This window comes from Amia ocellicauda, chromosome 10, assembly GCF_036373705.1.
Source record: "Amia ocellicauda isolate fAmiCal2 chromosome 10, fAmiCal2.hap1, whole genome shotgun sequence".
In the NCBI taxonomy this organism is placed as follows: Eukaryota; Metazoa; Chordata; class Actinopteri; order Amiiformes; family Amiidae; genus Amia; species Amia ocellicauda.
This window is the reverse complement of record NC_089859.1, coordinates 42432760-42444335: the sequence shown is the minus strand read 5'-3', so window position 1 is coordinate 42444335 and position 11576 is coordinate 42432760. Positions and strand designations below refer to the sequence as shown.

General features: G+C 40.8%; 1 non-coding gene across 1 annotated transcript; it reads right to left on the bottom strand.

Annotated features, from left to right (window-relative positions):
* Positions 1 to 8008: 8008 nt before the first annotated feature.
* Positions 8009 to 8123, bottom strand: LOC136762267 (U5 spliceosomal RNA). The gene has a single exon (XR_010820472.1). It is a non-coding gene; the product is annotated as a U5 spliceosomal RNA (small nuclear RNA).
* Positions 8124 to 11576: the final 3453 nt, after the last annotated feature.

Genomic DNA, 11576 nt, shown 5'->3' with positions numbered 1-11576 from the left:
GAATGTAGAGTCTTTTCCAAACAGATTTTCCATTGGTTTGAAGGCTCCAAGGTTGTGCACAAAATCTTCTTTGTAAGCAGGGTTCCACCGTAGTTACTTGAAGACAAAGTCTTTGAGGAAAGCAGGGCCCTGTTCGTTCCAAGGGTCAAGTTTCTTAAGACTCAAATAGCTATTTAAATGACTGACACTTTCGTATTCAGTCGACTTAGTCAATTGTCCAGCTGTAAAACTCCACTGATCAGGTGGGTCTGTAAAGTTATTTATTTAATAAAGTCCTTTAAAAGAATTCTTCGTACGGCTCAATCTCCTTCTCCCAGTTTAATTCTTCTGTTGCCGGCAAAGACTTGGTTGGTTTCTGGTTCCGGTTCTGGCAACAGAGCTACAGGTTGCGAGTTTCTGGTTCAGGTGAGAGAGAGAGTAAGAGAGAGAGACCGTGCGCTGTTCTTTATAGTCTGTCAGATCAATAGGTGATTGGTTCTTGATTTTTTTAGATTGGATTTCGGTTTCAGCCCCCAGTGTCCTATTGGAGGGGGGCTTGATTTATGACTGATGTCAATCCATGCCATCTTTTGGAAATGCCGGTTGGCCCGGGTTCGTAGCTCTATGTCGGGATTTCGGCTCTCGTCCACTTCAAAGAGTTTTTATTACCTACAGGCCCCTTTCTCCTATCTCATAGCAGGATTCCAAACTATTTGGCCTATTCTCGGTGCCATCCTCCCAAGACTGTCACTTTGATGTAAACCAGTTCACATGCTGATGAGTTAAGGAAATCTGATAAATTTGGGGGGGAGAGGTCTTCTTTAGATCAGTGCTTCAGCTCAGAGCTAAAATGCTCTTATCAGAATACACCCAACATAACGCTACACTGGTTAATTCTGTTCTGGGAAAACCACAATCCTGCAGGTTTAATAAGTCTCTCTACACATCAGTCCCTGAGTACCTTCAACCAATGGTCATTTTGACCAATTAAGCCCAAGAATTGAGTCAATTAAGTTGTCAAGGACTACCCAGTGAAGACGTGAACTCACGACTAGGTCACACTGTGAGCTCACCAGAGCAGACATTACACTGAGCTCACTGTGAGCTCACTTAGCGCTTTTCCAGCGACATGGTGCCGGTGCTGGAGCCGGAGCTGCTGCTCGGCCTGGGATCCAGCTGATCTTTTTTGAACCGGCCCGCTTTTCCACCGGTTTTGACGTCACTGGATGTGGGCGTTCCCAAGCATGGAGTAGAAGTGGAGAAACACAGCAATTGTAATCAGCACCGAGGCGACTGCGTCTTTAAACCCCATTTAACATCACAATCAAACTCATTCCGCGTCTATGGCAAATCGTAACCCTAATGTTACAAATGTTCCCTAAATATGTGTTTTGCAGAATACACAAGCAAACGTTATGGAATATCAGCATTTTATCGACACACATGATAGAACTTATTGTTCTTTAACATTGATGAGAATAATTAACATGAATAAACTTACTGCTGAAGATGTAACCCTTACCTAATGGCTAACCCTAACTATGTTACAAATGTTCCCTAAACACTTATTTTGCAGGATCAATAAAAAATTGTTAGGATTTTTTAAACTTTTACTGACACACATAGTTAATAGCAATGTGTTATAACTTTACCGAAAATAATAATCTGTATATCTTTAATTGTTTAGACGTTATTAAGATATAATGCATCTTTCACATAGGGAACATTTGTAACATGTTAGGAAAAACAAACAAATGATTTGAAAATATTCATAATTACAGCATACAATTTGTCAGGCTTCATAAGAATGGTATTTATAACATACTCTGTAAAAATCAAGCAAATAGCATTTGTGGTTCACGAGAAAATATATATATATAATCAAAGCTATCAGACTATAGCAGCCGGTGTATGAAGACACATACGATTATACAGCATTATTTGGCAGCTTCGCAAGACCTAATTTGAAACGTTGTTGGTAAGTTAGATAATTAGTGGGGACCCTCTATTTGCAGTTCTTCCCCTCCATAATTGCTAAAATAAAGTTTTACTGACATTTTATTGACCCTACCACTGCATAGGGCACATCTGTAACATGAACGCTACTGAATGGCACATACATTGAAAACTACGGAGAACTGAGACAAATCCACTTTACACTTCATAAATAATCTTAAAACGTTTCCAACCAAGGCAACACCCACTTGAAATACGTTCATTCTCATTTTTGGTAAACAAAAAGAGAGATTGTTACATATGTTCCCTGTGATGCATCTACAGAGAGAGAGAGACAGACAGACACTAACACTCTCTCTCTCTCTCTCTCTCTCTCTCTCTCAGCTGGGAGTGTGTGGGAGGGGTCTGCAGTGAGCGGGAGTGCTGCTGAGAGCTCTGTCCTTTGGCTGCGTTTTTTTGTTGCTTTACTTTTTTCAGTTTGTTTATTTTGTCTTCTGTTTTCAGTGCTTTTCTTATTGTGGGGGAACAGGGGAGGGGAGGGGGGAGTACCGGTAGTTCTTCCCGGGTCGGGGGGTCGGACCCCCTGAATGCGTCTTTTGAAAAACTGACCCGACGCCATGGAGTCAAGATCGCTCCGGTGCAGTTCTGCCCCCTAGAGCAGTGTGTGTTAGCGGTTGGGGAGGTAGCAGGGTGTGAAAATATCAAGTCTGCTGCCATTGTTATCTTCTTAAAAACCACTGATCTGCTCAATCAGCTAGTGGCTAATGGCACAGTGTTAGACGACACTTTCACCCCGGTGTTGCCGCTCGCTGCTCCTGCCCGGAAGGTAACGCTGTCTAACGTCCCTCCGTTCATCCGCACCGGCTCGGGCAGCTGATGTCCGGCATTAAGAGGGTCCCGCTGGGCTGCAAAGCCCCGCAACTGAAACACGTCGTGTCCTTCCGAAGGCAGCTGTATATGATCCTCAATAACATCAATGAGGATCTTAATGTCATTTTTAAATTTAAGATCGACAATACCGACTACGTCGTGTTCGCTACTTCGGAGTCCATGAAGTGTTTCAGGTGTGGGAGCGAGGGGCATGTCGTGAGGAACTGTCCCGAACAGGACAGGGAGCGGGAGGAGGAGCGGGGCGACGCGGGGAGGAATAGAGACACCGGCCCGCAGCCACAGATGCAGCGGGCAGACAGAGATCGAGCCCCGGCGGAGGAGACAGTCGCCGGTCGGACCGATGGTACCACTGATGCCGTGACGGGGGAAGAGCTGCCCGGAGGCGATGACGCACAGCTGGGGGACGGGGTCGAGGCAGCGGGGGATAGTGACGACCGAGACGCCGGGGGGAGATGGTGTTGAGGCGGTGCACGGGGCGCTGGTTAGTGACGAGGAACAACCTCAGCAGCCAGCAGACGGGCGGACAGACACACAGGGTGTAGCCGAGGAGGAGGCAGGGCCAGGCTCGGCGGTACAAGCCGAGGCGCCGGGTGGAAAAAACGCACTAAGAAGGTGCTGGGAGGGAGCACGGACGGTGTTGGTAAATAGTGGCAGTAAAAGAAGTGGTGGCACAGTAGTGAAGCTGGGGTAGCGAGCGGCTTGGTGGGGAAAGGTCCGGCTACACGCTGGAGCATCGCGGCAGCCACCGGGGACGCCTCGGGCTCGGAGTGACAGTGAGGGCGGCTTCACGGATTCCTCTCTCGCCTCCTCGTCCTCGGTGAGTCAGAGCTGCAGTGAAGGATATCAGGAGGTTTTTAGAGAAAACGAAGGGAAAGAGGTCTGTTGTAGTGGAGCAGTTTTTCCCAGATCGTGCACGCCTGCTGGCCTCTATTAAGTTTTTACAGAAACCCTGACCTATCAATTTGTACAACACTCACTGAAAACCATGGTTGGGGTCAATTCCTGTTTTTCAATTCCAATTCCTCCTACAAATCAATTCAAAATTGCAATTACTTTTTGCATTCACAGAATATTCTTTATTGGAATTGAATTGAAAAGGGAATTAAAAATTTAATTGGAATTGACCCCAACCCTGTTGAAAACAAAACAAAAAATACAGATCTGGTTCTTCAAATCTTCACTCTGGTTTCATTCTGTGTCGTAGTTCATTTATCTTGCTGTTAATTGCACCACCAATTACACTCTTTGGGGTACTGGGCAATTTTTTCAAGGTAGCCCCTAAAAAACATGTATCACATAGATTTAATGACTTGCACATAGATATATAAAAATCTTTTAATAAACATACCACATATCTTTGAGAAGGGTTCATTAGTTACATATTGCCACAGTAAATCAACATTTTTGTGTGTGGGTGTATTTAAACGTTTTGGTGTATGCTCTTAAACTTGTCTTACACTAGTTCATAGTAAAATCTGTACTTGGCGAAGCAGCTATGCAAAGGCAGTCTTTTCTCCATTAATACCTTGCTTAAGCATTACATTGATGTGGCACAACTGGACTGAAATGTGAAGTATTTGCTCAAAAGTCAAATTTAAATGAGACATGAAAGTTTATATTGTCAAGGATCCCATGGCACTATTCATTATTATTATGTATTAATATGTCTGAAGCATTAATCCAAGGTGATTTACAAGGTGTTGTTGAAAGAGTGACGTGGCTGAATTCTAAGTCAGGCTTCCCTCAATCAGGTCTAACAAATTTGTTATGACTCCACCTTTACTGCTGTGTAGTAATCTGCTGGTACAAAATGGCTGCACCCCAGAGGGTGGTGGGTGAAGGGAGTCTGTAGAGCACTTTGGGATCTTTCCAGCTGCTACATGTAAGGTATTATTATTTATTAATAAATTAACTCTAGTCTCTGAAACTAAAACAAAGGCCAAAGGAACATTTCAAATGCTAACCCTTTGTGTTCTATACAGTTAAAAAGGAGAGTTAGAAATTTTGTACAACAGCATTTACATACCATATATGGCTTCCACCTTTAAGCGATCCAGAGGTGTCTTTTTCTCCGAAGTTGGATCTCTCTTGCTGCCACCACCACGAAGATTGCTCTTTAATAATGTTGGAAAGTCAAAGACAGCAACCGTCAGGGTTCTTGCATATGACGTATTCGTGCTGCACCTCTCTGCAAGGATCCAGGACAGTTTGTCAATGTAAACTCCAGTGCCTGGGAATATTTCCACCTAAAAGACAATGGTAAATAAAAAACAAGTTTATCCCCAAACTATTCTTATATTATGTTAAGTGGAATACTCAGACATTATCAGTAAGGCTGTGATTTTGTTACAGAAATGTGTTATTAAAGACCACAGTATGTCTCAATTCTAAGTTTATTAATTTACAGACATAATAAAGTCAGTGAATCTGTGACACCCATAATTCAATTACATTCTTATTATCAACTATAACTATGAATATAACTGATAATGTAGCATCATTAGATTGTTTACAACCAATATTTGTTTTCAATATATATATTTTTACCTTGTCTTTGTAATATTGTAGACCAAGAGTGTTATACCTGTTTTGGTGATTCTTTGTCAGATTCAGAACAATTTGCTGTGGGGCTGTCAGAACCACTTGATGGTGACACACTTTTGTCTTCATTGCTGATAAATGTGGCTTTTGTTACAATTTTTTTCAGATTGTCCAAAAGGTCTGGAATCTCTGGAGAAAAAAACCTTAGTATTAAATGATAATCATTTCTAGTAATATATTTAATACAAAGTGAAAACAAAACCATCAATGCCTGCAATTATACTTGAGAGACTTGCTCTATGTTATTGGCAAACTGACCTTTTTGTGGGTCATTAACATTAGCTACGAAAAAAATAGAAGAGATAAAATACAAGAATTACCAGGTCTAATGTAATGCATATAGTCATTAATGTAGGATTATGAAGTTATGTTGAAAAACTTTATTTAATAATCAGTATTATTAAACTATTAGACAGTGCACATTAAGAGTCTGTATTGTGGTTCTAGATTACTTCAGTATGATCAACTATAATACATTACTCTGGAATCTAAATTACTGAAGAATAACATTTATCAAGGTAAGGAATTACTTGCTATAAATAAAAAAACTTACCATCAACCATACGGTTTCGAAGACATTGGTTTTCATTTTTAAGTCTTTTTAAGTGTTTTCCTTTTCGAGCTGCTTAACTTTTTGCTGTAGCTCAACTTCACTGGACTCTTTAAATGTCTGTAGAATATGACGGGATCTAATTCTTGAAGCTCCATCGGTTTTCTTTCTTATTTTGTGCTGTATTCAGAGAGGAAAAGAGTTTAAAATGAATATATATATATATATATATATATATGAAAATGATTAAAAAAAAAACAATCCTGCAATACATTTATTTAATATTTGCAGTAATTATCTCACCGGTAACTGTGGTTCATCAAGGTCACTATCATCTGAAATTTGAAGTTTTTTGTTTGGTTTAGGTACTCTCTTCATTTTAGGACAGGGCATTTTTGTTAGGTCATTAAGTTTTCTTCTTAGTTCGCCTTCTTTTCCTAAAATAAAAATAAAATAAATAAAACCCTGCATTATGTCCACAGATATTTGGGGATTATATTTATTTGTCATAAAAATACTGTGCTTTGACCATACAAATTAAGATGAACAGCCAACACTGAATCAAAACTGAAGTTAAATTATATCTGGTTTAATTTATTTTGTGATTTGGGGGATTTTATTGTAAAGCACAACACACAATAAATCGTTCTTACAAATGCCAGTCAAGTATGACGAGTTTTTAGCGCCCTCACCACCACCTGCCATGTTATAAGAGTATGTTAGAAGTACAACACATTAATAACTTAAACATTCATTTCAAATATACTGTGATTGTATATATCAAATAGCATGTAAAGACTTTAATGTTTTTTTTTTAAATAAACATTGTTACCAGTCATAATGATCTGCGCTTCATGGACAGGCCATCCACCTTTTGGAGGTTTGTTCGTGTCTCTCCACTCTGCTCTGAAGTTTCGAGTCGTCTCTTCGTCATCATCAGCAATGCTGAATAAATCAAAATTGCGAAAGCAAGCAGTGGGAATCACGCTGTAAGAGTCTTTGTCGACCCCGCTTTCCCACTTCACCAACGCGTGCATCACCGCCATACTACCTTCACCTTCTCGTCCGTTTTTTCTGCGCCTTTTTCCCCCGACAAGTCACGGCACAAAAAACAGTCCCGCTCTGCATTCTGGTACTTGGCGTTCTTAATAACACCAACAGGGTGTAATCGCATAGACCACTCGAGTATAAAGTACTACATATCCCATCAGTTACAGTTTTTTTTCATCTTCTGAAACTGCAATTTAGCACTTTCAACTGTTTCTTAGTGATTCCTAGAATTACTAACCGGTATTGTAGTCAATGTGTTTATAACCTTTTTTGTTTAACGATTTGTGTGTTATCCTATGGGATCCCATGGTCTTTGATTTGGTCACGGAAGTGATTTGTCTTTGATTTGTTGATCTAGAGTTGAATTTTAATTAGTTTTTCCCTTTTGTATAATTAGTGTAGTGCTACATTTAGTCTTTGTTTTTAAATAAATTTGACAATTTATATCTTTGGAATTGGTGTCTGCGTCCAATTATTACAGAAATTGAGTTCTACAAGACTCCAGGATTCGTGATAAGGTGATACTATGAATTCACTTCTTTAATTGAAATGTATAAGTGTACCTTACGCTACATATATGTATGTATGTATGTATGTATGTCCAATTGCTTTGACAATACAAATGAATTGAATTGAGAGAGAGAGAGAGAGAGAGAGAGAGACAGACAGACAGACTGACAAACAGAAAAACAGACAGACACAGACACACACACACACAGAGCCAGCCAGCCAGCCAGCTCAGCGATGACATCACGAGCCTCTCTCAGCTGACTGCTATGACATCACAGAGCACGTACATTCCGTTGCTTGCCGTCTGTCAACCACTCAGTCACTGCCAGCCAGACTGGCTGGCTGGCTGGATGGGGGGGCTGCTTGCTGCTGCTGTGTACCTTAGCAAGCTTATTTGCTTGACCGGCCTTCCTACTCCTCTGCCCACATGCCCACCTATGCCCGATCTGCTGTTCACCTGGATCACAGCTCCGCCCCAACAAGGCAGAGCCCCCCAAGAATGGTACAAACTCACCCACGATCCCCTCCACGGAAAGCTTTAGCAAAAGGCAAAAGCGTTATACGTAATGAAGAGGAACCCGAGTCCAAGACGCATCCGACCAGCCATACATATTTGTGTGTATTAAAGATCACATTTTCTTACATTTAGTTTTTCTGTACTTTATTACATCTTATTGTGATTTATAAAAGTATTGTTTCTTTTCCATATGTATGTGTGTGTGTGTGTGTGTGTGTGTGTGTGTGTGTGTCTGTCTCTGTGTGAAAGTTAGTGTGTGTGTCTGTACGTGTGTGTGCCTGTCTCTGTGTGATAGTGTGTGTGTGTGTGTGTATATGTCTCTCTGTGAAAGTGTGTGTGTGGGTGTGACAGTGTGTGTGAGTGTCTGTCTGTCTGTCTGTCATGTAACTCGCACATCTGTGAGGGCACCATTTTTGCAGAAGAGATGTACACATTTTGGAGCAACATATGCTGCCATCCAGACATCATCTTTTCCAGTGACGTCCCTGCATTTTCAAACAGATCACATTTTATTACACTTTGTTTATCTGTACTTTATTACATCTTATTGTGATTTATACTTGTAATGTTTCTTTTCCATATATATGTATGTACAGTGGGGGAAAAAAGTAATTGATCCCCTGCTGATTTTGTACGTTTGCCCACTGACAAAGAAATGATCAGTCTATAATTTTAATGGTAGGTGTATTTTAGCAGTGAGAGACAGAATAACAACAAGAAAATCCAGAAAAATGCATTTCAAAAAAGTTATAAAATTGATTTGCATGTTAATGAGGGAAATAAGTATTTGACCCATTTTCAATGCCCTGGCTTAGGGTTCTCACCCATGATTTGACGGTACATGGCCCCGTCCATCGTCCCTTTGATGCGGTGCAGTTGTCCTGTCCCCTTAGCAGAAAAACAGCCCCAAAGCATAATGTTTCCACCTCCATGTTTGATGGTGGGAATGGTGTTCTTGGGGTCATTCCTCCTCCTCCAAACACGGCGAGTTGAGTTGATGGCAAAGAGCTTGATTTTGGTCTCATCTGAGACCACTTTCACCCAGTTCTCCTCTGAATCATTCAGATGTTCATTGGCAAACTTCAGACGGGTCTGTACATGTGCTTTCTTGAGCAGGGGGACCTTGCGGGCGCTGCAGGATTTCAGTCCTTCACGGCATAGTGTGTTACCAATTGTTTTCTTGGTGACTATGGTCCCAGCTACCTTGAGATCATTAACAAGATCCTCCCATGTAGTTCTGGGCTGATTCCTCACCGTTCTCATGATCATTGAAACTCCACGAGGTGAGATCTTGCATGGAGCCCCAGACTGAGGGAGACTGACAGTTATTTTGTGTTTCTTCCATTTGCGAATAATCGCACCAACTGTTGTCACCTTCTCACCAAGCTGCTTGGTGATGGTCTTGTAGCCCATTCCAGTCTTGTGTAGGTCTACAATCTTGTCCCTGACATCCTTGGACAGCTCTTTGGCCATGGTGGAGAGTTTGGAATCTGATTGATTGATTGCTTCTGTGGACAAGTGTCTTTTATACAGGTAACGAGCTGAGATTAGGAGCACTCCCTTTAAGAGAGTGCTCCTATTCTCAGCTCGTTACCTGTATGAAAGACACCTGGGAGCCAGAAATCTTGCTGATTGATAGGGGATCAAATACTTATTTCCCTCATTAACATGCAAATCAATTTATAACTTTTTTGAAATGCGTTTTTCTGGATTTTCTTGTTGTTATTCTGTCTCTCACTGCTAAAATACACCTACCATTAAAATTATAGACTGATCATTTCTTTGTCAGTGGGCAAACGTACAAAATCAGCAGGGGATCAAATACTTTTTTCCCTCACTGTATGTATGTATGTATGTATGTATGTAAGTGTGTGTGTGTCTGTCTCTGTGTGAAAGTGTGTGTGTGTGTCTGTCTGTGAAAGTGATTGTGTGTGAAAGTGTGTGTGTCTGTCTGTCTGTCTGTGAAAGTGTGTGTGTGTGTGTGTGTGTGTGTGCGTGTGTCTGTCTGTGAAAGTGTGTGTTTGTGTGTGTATGGGTGTGACAGTGTGTATGAGTGTCTGTCATGTAACTCGCACATCTGTGAGGGCACCATTTTTGCAGAAAGAGGTGTACACATTTTGGAGCAACATATGCTGCCATCCAGACATCATCTTTTCCAGGGACGTACCTGCATTTTTCAGCAGGATAACGCCAAACCACATTCTGCCCAGATTTCAAGCGCATGGTTGCATAGGCAGAGAGTGCGGGTGCTAGCATGGCCTGCCTGCAGTCCTGACCTGTCTCCGAATTGAGAATGTGTGGCGCACTATGAAGTGCAAATTAAGACAACGAAGGCCCTGTGCAGTTGCGCAGCTGAGGAAATGCATAATGGATGAATGGGGGAAAATCCCGCTTGCTAAACTTAACCAAGTGGTGTCTTCAGTGCCCAAGTGCTTAATAAGTGTTATTAAAAGAAAAGGTGATGTTACATAGTGGTAAACAGTCGACTGTCCCAACTTTCTTGGTTTCTTTTCACTGCTAATGAGATGCTGTAGAGTGAGTTAGTTATATTGCTTTCAGGAGCTCTAATCGTATTGATGAGTTCATGCAGCATTTGTAATTGAATTTCAAAAAGAAATCTTTGCTGTCTGGCCTGTGTGTATGAGATGTACTCTGTCAATCTTTGGCTAACAACTGAAACATTGGTAGAACAGAAATGGCAACATAAAAAAGAAAAGTACATTTTAAAAGAGCACATTAAATAGGATGAATATACAGTTTTTTACAATCACTTTGTCACTAATTTCAGAACCTTGATGTCATTTTTCAAAACTCTAGACACAAAACTCAAAACGGTCATCACTTGTAACACAGGCTGTCCAATGTTCAAAACATTGCATTGTGCATTCATATCTTTATAGAAACCTAGCACTTGCAGACTTGTTGGTTCAAATAACTCATTTATCATGAAATACCATAGTAACATAGTAACACAGAAGATACCGATAGTTTCACTGTGTAGTTGTTCGTACAATCATTAAATATTGTAGTACAAAATATGTGATACATGTTTCATTATGGTACTACACATAAATACATCACTGTAAAAGGACTAGTAGAGAGAATACTACAGACACAGTGGAATCATTGAACAAAATCTGAAATGTATTGATGCAATACAATCAAATCACACCATAGGTTTCTTTGAATCCATGCAAAAATAATTAGCTACAAAAACGAACAAAACTACAGTAAAATGTCAACTGCAGTGTTCCTCACCTGGCTTAGTGTAAAAAGCAAAACAAAGGATTGATTACTGTACTTCTAAATTTCCATCAGCCCTGTGTTCAGGTTCAGGTTCTCACAACCATTTTTCACAAGAGGCATCTTGAAACTGAACATACCTGAACATACTCAGTCATCAGCTGCTTCACTCTGTCTGCATTTCTTTCAAAAGGCACACTATACTCTGTGCTACACATTGGTATGCAGTATACAGTCATTTGACAATTGAGAGTAGCCTAATGTTTAGTGCATGCTGAA